Consider the following 12,526-nt stretch of genomic DNA (forward strand, 5'->3'; position numbering starts at 1 on the left):
TACCAAATACTAAGTGACAAATGGTTGGTCTGATGAAGGTGTACCAAATATACAGAGGTGTATGCATTGTGCCAAATACTAAGTGGAAAAAGTTTGGTCTGATGAAGGTACACCAAATGTACAGAGATGTATGCATTGTACCAAATAATATGTGAACAATGTTTGGTCTGATGAAGATACACCAAATATACAGATGTGTATGCATTGTACCAAATACTAGTGAAAGATGTTTGGTCTGATGAAGGTATACCAATTGTACCAAATACTTAGTGAAAAATGTTTGGTCTGATGACGGTACAACAAATGTACAGAGGACTTTGATAGAAAATGCATGAAAGGATCATAGCAGCCATCTCGAACATTTTACCGTTACTCATCCTGAATGGAAAGTCATAATGACATGACATCATGCAACCGGGTTAATTTAATTGGGTTGCTTTTGATTGGTTGAATTGGCCGCAGAGTTCCGCCCCGCCGTTTTATGTTTGTGCTGTCTTGTGCCGTCCCCATCATCCATCAATCATTTCATTGTAAATATATTCATCCTTAATTAAGTACATGTAGTGATGTCCCCAAGCATATCTTCTGGGCGGTCTACGATGACGTTTGTCACCCTAGGCCTCCCTCCCGGAGATGTATGTTTGGGGTTCCAAGATGTGAATGTCCTTAATTAAGTATATATGTATGCCTGTAATCTGCCACAACACTCGAGTGGAGATTTACGGCATTGTACTGTCCATGTATGCCTGTAATCTGCCACAACACTCGAGTGGAGATTTACGGCATTGTACTGTCCATGTATGCCTGTAATCTGCCACAACACTCGAGTGGAGATTTACTGTCCATACAAAAAACGGGGTCAAAAATGACCCCCAATAATTTTATTAAATTTTAACTTAAATTTTATTAAAATTTTTGATATTAGAAATAAGATGTTTATAAGAATATGGATTCCCAAGACATCAATAATATATTAACTGAGATTTCAAAATTAAAAAATCAAGGAATTGAATTATCTGATGGTCTCGACAGTGAAAAAATATTATCCGATTATGAGATTATTAACGAACAGTCGAAACGGGGGCGTTTTACCCTGGCCCGCGAGTATTTTTTTATAAAACGATTACAACATACGATCAATGAAAACTTGTACCACAATGACGCAAATGCATTCATTGGACTATTCACTGCCGTTGAAATAATACGAAAAAAACTCGGACGTGTTTATGAACGACGCCGGGAGATTTCTAGTAAGATCAAAAACATTAGAAGGATTATAGACGAAAACTCCGTGGAGCCCCCGATGGTACACTCGGCGGAAAATTAGAAAATTGCGGATCAATTTACAATAATGGTAGGTGAATCACTTACTACTCGGCTAGCCAGAGAGCGGCTAGCAGCGCTTAAAAAGTTTATACCGTTACGAGACAGGGTGAGAGAGAAACTTCAAACGCGACAACAAATGCAAACCGATTTTACTGTTGGAAGCGAACAACTCTTTGCCCCGGTAACTAAAGCGACTAAGGATGTTACAGCGGCAACTGTACCCGTTCTTGGTGCGCTTGAAAAGATAGCGGCAGAGACAAAACAAACAAAAAGGTCTTTAGAAACACTCCCTGCAAAAATAGCGGCTGCTACAACACGGAGGCCACCACCACTCGCTATAACCGAACCACAAGAACCTTATGTTACAATGGCCGACGAGGAAGAATTAGGTGCTACTGCGAAAGAACCAGAAGAAGAAATACCCGAAGAAACACCCGAAGAAACATCGAAAGAAAAAAAGAAAGAGGGAAATATACCCCGTAATGTTCTTAAAAAGTCCGCAATAGATCAAATTAGAGACATCGACGACGATGAAGAATTAGTTAATTTTGTTGCTACAACATCAACTAAGAGCATTCGAGATGAGTATATCAATGAAGGTTACAAGAAAAAAATAACCTCGACGGAGAACTGGGCAAGAATAGTGTATTTAGCGAGTAAACATAGAGAAGCATTACCACATCGTGGTGATCCCGATTACGATAAATTCCTCGAGAAAGTTAAGAGTAGAACACCAAAAAAAGGAAAAGGATACCCTGTTGGTAAAGAATCCTACGGCGTTACCTGCCCTAATAGTGTTCTCAGTGATATATCACGGCTGGAAGTACTAATCGGAGGAAAACGAGCCGGAAATAACTCTACGGAAATAATCAATGAGGCCGCTGATATTTGCAAGCGGTTATTTGCAGGCGGTATTATGGACATTAATGCATATCGAACGCTCATAGACGAACTCGTGGATGATTAATTGGAAAACTGGTGTTTTTAATAAGGATGATCATACACTACAACCATGATAAACCAGTACTCGTCTACGTGGTAAACTCGCGATTGCCTATTTACCGCGCGTACTATGGAGATGGTCTCGGTAGCACCATTGCGGGGTTATTTACAAGAATGGCTCCAAAAGTAGCGCCGTTAGCCAAACAATTAGGAATGAAGGCTATTGATGTTATTCGTGATAAGGGTATTAGTGCCATTGGAGATGTTGCCGGAAGGGCGTTTTCAGCCGCGCGGGACAAACTAATGTCATTGGTGAAATTCAGGAGAAAAAAACAGAAACCACCGGTAATGCCATCAACGACAGTGATGCCTGCAAATGTCAGTAAAGTAATAAATAACGCCGTGGAAGAAAAATTAGAGTCGTTGGCGACGACTTCGCCATCCGCCGATGCGGCAACCAACGCGCTCATGAACGCGATAGCGGGGAGTGGTTTAAATTCAAAGAATTTACGACGAAAAAATCGCAATTGAAAACATCAACATGATAAATAATAGAATGTTTGCGCGTACCGCTGATCCCGCGTTTGATATGGACGCCCCAGTACGCAGGGATGATTCTGTCCGTGATTATCAATATTATTCTTATTATGCAGCGCAACCTGACCTACGATCGCGAATTGAACTTCAAGTCCAAGATACCAGTAAATATTTTTTGCCGTGTGAAGCGTTTATCGAAATCGAGGGAGAACTCGTGACAAATGCCGCCGATAATGCACCATACGCAGATGACCATCGTGTTCGAGTTGGCTTCGTCAACAACGGTATCATGGCGTTATTTGAGAGCGCCAGATATCTTATTGACGGGCGAGAAATTGAATCAATAGAACGCGAGGTTGATGTTGCAACGACGATAATTGGGTTGGCGAGATACTCGGATGATTATACAAGATCGGCGGGCCCATCTATGATGTTCGCAAAGGACTCCACCGATAACGCTGATCATATTCAGTACATCAACGTGCTGACACCACGAAATACCGCAACTGACCAGGATGAAGCAGCTAACCCAGACCGCAGAGCAAAACCAGGTGACAATTTCACTGTTATAAAAAGCACCAACAATGATTTCAATCTAGGATTCGCAACACGAGTAGGAATGTTGCAAGGACCACGCCGAAAGTTTTCATGCGCGATTCCACTCCATCACATATTCGGATTCTGCAGAAATGTCAGAAAAGTTGTCTATGGGGCTAAGCATACAATCGCGCTGACGCGAAGGGGCGATGATAACAATGCAATATGGCATGCTGCTGGCGTCACTGCCGATAAAGTCATTTTAACTAAAATGGCATTGTGGATGCCGGTGCTGACTCCATCAGTTACCACGGAAGCACGACTGTTAGCATTTATGGAACAGGGAGGGAAATCGTTGTTGAGTTGGCTAGCGGTAACAACTGATGCTAAAGAGGATAACGTCGCCGATACGTTTACATGGCACCTAGCATCAAAACAGGGTGTTTCAGCCCCGCGTCATATATTCATAGCGCTACAGAATAGGGAACGATTGGGTAATCAAGAACGCAGCCATATGATATTTGATCGATTAGGAGTCATGGAAGTTTCGCTGAGAATAAACGGACAACAGGAACCATCCGAGGATATACAGCTTAATTACGGTGACAACCATGTCGCACGTGTGTATCATCGATTGCTGTCATATATGGGTCGTGATCAAAACGTCGACACCGGTTTGCAAATATCACAACTTGATTTTAAAAACCTGTATCCGATTTATTATTTTTCGCTGGAACATCTTGATTTAACGAGACAATCCGTCGTTGATATACACTTCCGAGCTCGTATAGCCCCGGCTGGTGTTAATTATAGAGCGGTTGCTGTCATTCTCAGCGATAAATCAATGCTGTTGGAAGGCGTTGGTGGACGAATGAGAATCGTTGATGCGCCAGTGGAAAACATGTAATTGAAAGCACAAACGCGTTTACAATAAATGTCGTATAGTGTCGTCAGTGTAGAGTTGACTGATGGTCAAGTCAAGAAATTACGATCAAAGTCGGCTAAACAATGCGGGACCACAATAACGCTGAAGCCGTCGCAGATGGCGGGTGGTAATCATAAGATATCGTTGACGGCGCGTCAAATAAAACATTTCAATGATGCGATGAAGAATAAAAAGGGTGTTCAAATAGATTTTTCAGCCGCAGCAATTAAAAACATGGAAAAGACCGGTGGGATATTTCCGCTGTTAGCCGCGATTCCAGCGTTGATTGCCGCGGCCGCACCAGCAGTGGCTAAGGCGGCGGCGTTAGGAGCCGTTGGTACCGCGGCGGGAATGGCATTGAAGAAGGCAACCGGGAAAGGCTACAAAAAAAAACGACCCGTGGCCGGAAAGGGTCTAAGACTACCGGGAACCCCGTATTCATGGTACTCGGGAAAGGGTCTAAGACTACCGGGAACCGTTTATTGACTCGGGAGTCAATGACTCCTGAGTCTATGACTCCAATGTCTAATTTTGATTTAATAGATGCCGCAAACGCGCTAGCGATAAAAAACTTCAGAGGTGTTTTTATGAGGGATCAATTACCGGCGGCACCAAGAAATATTGAAACCGGCATAATTAACCTCGATGGGTCCTCCGGAGCGGGAACTCATTGGGTTGCGTACGCGATTGATCCGCGCGCGATCGTCTATTTTGATTCATACGGGTTAGCCCCGCCGAAAGAGTTCATGCGGTATATCCGGGCGTGTTCAGCCCGGGCGTGTTCAGCCCGGGTTTTTTATTCCACGCTGCCAACACAGCAATTGAGTGACCCACCGATATGTGGCCGTGAGGTATTGAACGTACTCGCGGCGATTTCATCATCGCGGAAACCACCTCATGTGGTTGTAAACGAATACACTAGTGGGGTCGTAGAAGCTCAACGGATATTAGAGAATAACATTTACAATAATAATGATTGATATCTGGGGGCGACCGGTTTCGGCGCTGAAAGAGTCCACGGAAACGACCGCCGCCGACATAAAAAAACTAATTGAGGATGAAATCGCTGATATGTTGAATCTAACAAGTGTTGACCCGGGCGAAATAGTTGTATTTCAAGACCGCCAGGGTAAATTGAAATCCGGTAATGTGTCACTGAATGATGTTTTAACACGACAGCGTGATGCCGGCGAGGGCACTATCGCGTTGTATACCGTCGACGGACGACTCAAACCGGGTGAACATCTGTCGACGGTGACGGATAGGGTAACATTAGTCCAAGATGGTTTTACAAGGTTAGATAGATCGGTGACCGATATACAACTCACTACCGCTAGTTTTTTTGGGACCCCGACGGTGACCGAACCAAATCTTGCAACAATAAAAAATACTATTTCGGAGTTTACGACGCTGTCGGGCCAATTTACCTCGTTACGAAAAAATACTAACAGGATCGATAACGCCGTTGATAAATTCTTTGGTAAAAAAAATGTCAAACCGGATGAGATTACAATAACTATAAATGATATCACTGCGTATGGACAGGAAATAAAAACAATCAACACTAATGTTGCAACGAACAAAAGGAGTATAGACGTGCATGAACGGGAAATAAATACACTCATTACTAATGTTACAACGATCATAAATAATGTGGACGCGCATGGACAGAGAATAGAAACAATCAACGTTAATGCTATAGCGAGCAAAAAAAGTATAGACGTGCATGAAGGGGAAATAGAAGTACTCAAAATTAATGTTATAGCGAACAAAAAAAGTATAGACACGCATATACAGGAAATAAATACACTCATTACTAGGGTTGCAGCGAACAAAAAAGATGTGGACACGCATATACAGAAAATAGGAACGATTAAAACTGATGTTGCGGCGATTAAAGACAGACTACCTAAAATGACAGAGCAACTCGAAAAAATAAAAATCCCTCACGAGAACACCGTCAACACAGTATACACGATTCGGCATGGATCATTCGCTTGGACTCCTACACAGAATACAGTAAATATCACCGCAACTGTTAAGGGCATTTATCGATTAACACTGGTTTCAATGATGCAGTTTAATATATTATCGTCGAGTTCATCCGGGTTTAACAATACAATATCAACAATTATAGACAAGGACGCAACTGAACCGTTCACAATTTATGCCGTTGATAGAAATCTAGCCGGGGCAAACATTACATGGTATGTGGAATTTGTAGCGAATCTAAGTAATTAAAAACACTAGCTCTTTTAAAATAAAAATGACCACCAAGGAAATTGAATCAGAGGTATCACCGACGTCACATCAATATCGATTCGATACCGCAAAAGAATTCTCCGCGAATTTGAAAACGCTTTCCGAACAATACCGCGCAAAAATAAAAAAATACCGCAGAAAAATAACCACCATCGACGCGGTCGTGTACTCAGTGTCGGGCATAGTAGCTGGCGCCGGTGTTATTTTATCCACGGTGACCACGATAACCCCGATCGCTGTTCCAATCGCTGTCTCCGCAATGACAACAGTTGCTGGAGTTGCCAACGCAATCACTAGGAAGATATCATCGTGTTTTCAGAAAAAACTCAACGAGTATACAGTAAAACATCAAATAGTATCCGACGCATACTCGAAATTATCCGGGTTGATCTCGTTGTCGATTGATAATTTGTTCGTATCCGATGTTGAATTCTCCACGATGGTCCAGTTATATAGCTCCGCGATGTCAAAAATCGAGGATTTTCAACTGGAAGCCGAAACCACCTGGTTGTTAAAATTAGACACTAAAAACAACGAATAATAATAATGTCGCTGAACCCCGAAGGGTCTCAATTACTTCAGCGGATCGCGGAGAACACCACTCCGGTACAAACAAGTATGATATCGATAACATCAACGAAACCCGAATTCAGTGTGAACTTCCCATCACCGGTTCCAGTGAAGGAAATAGCGCTGGCAAAATTGCGAGTATATCACAGTTGGCCTAATATCCGAGCGGACGCATTTAACGGACAACAACCTAATAACTCGCTGGTTTTTGCACGGACAAATAAACCCGATGGGGCCCCAGACTGGGAGGAGGTTACAATACCAACTGGGTCATACCAAATAGAGCAAATCAATAAAGAATTTCAACGCAGGATAAAATCGATCACAGGAAAGGAATCAAAAATCGCTATTACGGTTCATGAACCGACGTTATCGTCGACGATTGAAATAAGCACACCGGGGTATATGGTTGATATTTATAACAGTTCAATAAGAACCATACTAGGATGGCCTAAGAATCCACCCGCGGACACCCCCCCATCAACTATCCTCAGACACGATAACGGAGATGGTGGTAGGCATATTGCTCCATACAACGTAAATATTGCATCGGTGATAGCGATTAATCTAGTGTGTGATGTTATCGAAGGGAGTTACCAGGTGGATACCAAGCAATCAAATCAAGCTCAACAGGGGTATATCCTTTATTCGTTTTCACCAACAGCCCCTCCGGGATTTTTGATCATTGAGAGTCCGATTAATCCGGTCTATATGCGATGCCATGATCGGTTTTTAACGAGAATTAATTTCAGACTTACCGATCAGTCAAATAACCTAATTGATCTGCAAGAGGAGGAGTTAGTGATCACTCTGTTTGTAAGATCATAGCAGCAGAGGGGGCGATGACATCGACGCGGTCGTCGATGTGCTTACCGGACGCTGACGACGCTGGGATCGGCGCGCAGAAGGTGTTAATTAAACCAAATGACGTTTGGACGATCCCCCAACGACGACGTCGTTTTTTTTTTTACCAGGCGCTGACGACACTAGATCGTTGAGTGCAGAAAGTAATAATTAAGCAAAATAACGATTGGACAAAATGTCCGATTCGCCCCCTCTGCTGCTCAAACAGCTGATTGAAAGAGATATTCTACTTAATGAAGAAATGCATATCCATAGCTAGGAAAATGAAGAATTTGTCTGCTGTTTTTGTCAGATCATAAGTGATGCACATATCTTGAATAGTCAGAATACTTGTTAGGCTTACATAAAAACAGTGATTTGTCTAGAATTAAAATGTCATCAGGTAAGGGAAAAGGTTAAATTACAGTTCTGATCCAGTAACATGTGTTATGGATATGAATGGAATGAAAGAAAAACTCTGGCAAGGACGATTTTAAAACTTTTGATTCAGATAGTCGAAAATAAACATTATGAAGCCAGCAACAGAAATTTGGACTGGCCGGTGGCCCTAAATAATATAGAATCATCTTATACTCCCCATGAGAAAGTTATGCAAACATTTTTATTGAACAAATAATTACGTAATTAAAACCCTCAGCAAATGATATAACGTATGCAAAATATTTTACCTATGACCTGATGGTCATATATTTTCTTACTCTTATCGATATGTTAGAGGCTCTGACTATTTTTACCATTAGATGGATCCACTTTGGTTGACTATAGGGCACTGTTGCTTCATAGTTAGCAAGCTAGTCTCAGAGTCAGTGGGTTGTGAGTTTAAAACCTGTCTAGACCAGCTCCGGTTAATTTTTGTAAGTCAAGACAATTTACTCCTGTTTTCTTAACAGTCAGGAGTTTGATATGTACACGTGCCATTTCAAATACAAATCAATTTCAGTCAAAAACGTTAGTTCCGATGCATTCTCTGTTGTACTAGGGAGGGGGCCCAATACCTCATAAAAATGAGGTCCAGAAAACACAATGTTTCCTAGAGTAAATTTAAAGAAGAGTTAGATGGTGAAAAATATGTCCTGGAAATGCTTCAAATGTAGGAGCTTCCAGATGCCCACAGACCCTCCCGCCTACTTGTTTAAGCCCACCCACAATGATATAAATATTTTTGCTTTCACCCCAGTGCACATATGAGTGTGTCTCAGTAACTTAGAAAAGTAGATCATGCCATGGCCAATGGTGTCAGTTTTAGAAATTCGGGCAACATGAATGTGTACTGTTCATAATTTCCAATATAATGTTTACCCATTCCTTATGGGTCATTTCATTTGTAATTTTCATTGGCAACCAGCAATGTTTGACAAATTCAAATCTTGCATTGCTAGCCATGTCATCATTGCCCCTGATAAGCTGAGAATCAATGTATTTCACTCAATAAAATTTTCAGTCTTTTTTCTTCAAATATACCACATTTGTAAGCATTTTTCTTTTACGTACAAGATTGTAGTCTCTATGTATACATTTGTTTAAACAAAGAAACAAATTAAATATTAAATCTAATCTTATTACATTGTGCCACATACATCACTAATAGAATAAACGTAAAAAGCAAACACTTGTGATGTAAACAAGTACAGTAAACTAGTCCACATTAAACCAGCCCTTTTTCTATTGTCTCAGTTGACAGGGTTTTTGTTTCTTGCATAAAATCAATTGTTCAGATAATATCAAACACTAAAAATGTCAGGAAAACAAGGGAGAAAATCTTTGAAGCCTGAAATTCTATTGAAAATTCAACAATCTTTGGGAATTTTATTTCATCAGTACATGTAGTGAGACGTTTTGTCTCAGCTGTAGCTGATACATGTGTTTAATCAAACTCTATTACATCATCTAAAAATATGAGGGAAGCAAAATAAAAAGAAACCCGATTTTTAGAGACAACCCTTAACATGCTAGGAATTAATTGATGTAAATGATGTTCAGAAGAGGCTGAGATGTAATCATTGCATTATATCAAATACTAATTGTACAGATATGTATGCATTGTATCACATACTAAGTGTTTGGTCTGATGAAGGTACACCAAAGGTACAGATGTGTATGCATTGCACCAAATACTAAGCGAACAATGCTTGGTCTGATGAAGTTACACCAAATGTACAGAGGTGTATGCATTGTACCAAATACTAAGTGAAACATGTTTCGAATGATGAAGGTACACCAGATGTACAGAGGTACATGCATTGTACCAAATACTAAGTGAAACATGTTTGGTCTGATGAAGGTACACCACAAATATACAGATGTGTATGCATTGTATCAAATACTAAGTGAAAATTGTTTCGTCTGATGAAGGTACACCAAATTTACAAACGTGTATACATTGTACCAAATACTCAGTGAAAATGTTACTTCTGATGAACGTACACCAAATATACAGATGTGTAAGCATTGTAGCAAATACTAAGTGACAAATGTTTGGTCTGATGAACGTATACCAAGTATACAGAGGTGTATGCATTGTACCAAATACAAAGTGAAAAATGTTTGGTCTGATGAAGGTATACCAAATGTACAGATGTGTATGCATTGTACCAAATACTAAGTGAAACATGTTTCGTATCATGAAGTTACACCAAATGTACAGAGGTGTATGCATTGTACCAAATACTAAGTGAAAAATGTTTCGTATGATGAAGGTACACCGAATCTATAGAGGTGTATGCATTGTACCAAATACTAAGTGAAACATGTTTGGTCTGATGAAGTTACACCAAATGTACAGAGGTGTATGCATTGTACCAAATACTAAGTAAAACATGTTTGGTCTGATGAAGTTACACCAAATGTACAGAGGTGTATGCATTGTACCAAATACTGAGTGAAACATGTTTGGTCTGATGACGTTACACCAAATGTACAGAGGTGTATGCATTGTATATGCATTGTACCAAATATTAAGTGAAGCATGTTTAGTATGATGAAGTTATACCAAATGTACAGAGGTGTATGCATTGTACCAAATACTAAGTGAAACATGTTTGGCCTGATGAAGGTACACCAAAAATATACAGATGTGTATGCATTGTATCAAATACTCAGTGAAAATGTTACTTCTGATGAACGTACACCAAATATACAGATGTGTAAGCATTGTAGCAAATACTAAGTGAAAAATGTTTGGTCTGATGAAGGTATACCAAATGTACAGATGTGTATGCATTGTACCAAATACTAAGTGACAAATGGTTGGTCTGATGAAGGTGTACCAAATATACAGAGGTGTATGCATTGTGCCAAATACTAAGTGGAAAAAGTTTGGTCTGATGAAGGTACACCAAATGTACAGAGATGTATGCATTGTACCAAATAATATGTGAACAATGTTTGGTCTGATGAAGATACACCAAATATACAGATGTGTATGCATTGTACCAAATACTAGTGAAAGATGTTTGGTCTGATGAAGGTATACCAATTGTACCAAATACTTAGTGAAAAATGTTTGGTCTGATGACGGTACAACAAATGTACAGAGGACTTTGATAGAAAATGCATGAAAGGATCATAGCAGCCATCTCGAACATTTTACCGTTACTCATCCTGAATGGAAAGTCATAATGACATGAGGTTTTCACCAGAACACTTCTTATCATGTCTAATTGGCCCGAACTGAACATGTGCCACTTTGATGTCAGTAGCCATCTTGAAAATCTTGTTATTACTTCTCCTGAATGGATGGTCATTGGGATTTTTACTGAAAGTTTTCTTACGTCTAGATGGTCCTAAATGAAAATGGTCTGAATGTATGTCCAGTGTGGCCACCATAGTAGCAATCTGGCAAATCTTGTTTTATAGTTATACCTCCAAAAAGGGAAATCATATCAACATGGGGTTTCCTCTAGAACATTTCTTATGATGTAGTGTTGTTCCTAAATAAAGTATTGATTGTCCTAAATGAAGTTGGTGCCAATCTCATTCTGACATTGAATATATCCACCACAATAGTTGATTGGAAAATCTTGTTATTGGAGAATAAAGAGTATATGTCACATTGAACGACTCTTGTTTGGACTTTGACAGTTTTGGTAAGCAGTGTTTTATAATTGTTACTATCTTGTTTTTTCAATATTTGGGTTTCTCTTGTGGAGTGAGGTCCACGATTTCTGCCTCGTGGTCTATTGTTTTGACAAATGTCCAATGTAGCTTCAGTTTTGAAAAGCTGTAGCTTTCTGTATGCTCCTTACTTTGACTGAACTGTTGTATATCATTAGGGGAAGACTGAATATAGACCTGAAAAATCTCCAAGTTTCCATATCAACTTTTAATTTTTTTATTGTTACACATTGTCATAGTTTTCCGTCACTCTGTGAAGAACCAGCATCACATACTAATATCAAGTGCTGTGATGGTTAGGGGGAAAATTGATATTTATATTTTAAAAACTACAACCCATTCTGTTTCTATTTATCATCATTCTTGTCATTATTCCAACATTATAATTTGACGAGTCTGTCATCGCTATGATGACAAATGAGGATTTAAAGGAATATGTTCCTAAGTATG

This window comes from Sinohyriopsis cumingii, chromosome 16 (genome assembly GCF_028554795.1).
Source record: "Sinohyriopsis cumingii isolate HCF-2022 chromosome 16, ASM2855479v2, whole genome shotgun sequence".
Lineage (NCBI taxonomy): Eukaryota > Metazoa > Mollusca > Bivalvia > Unionida > Unionidae > Sinohyriopsis > Sinohyriopsis cumingii.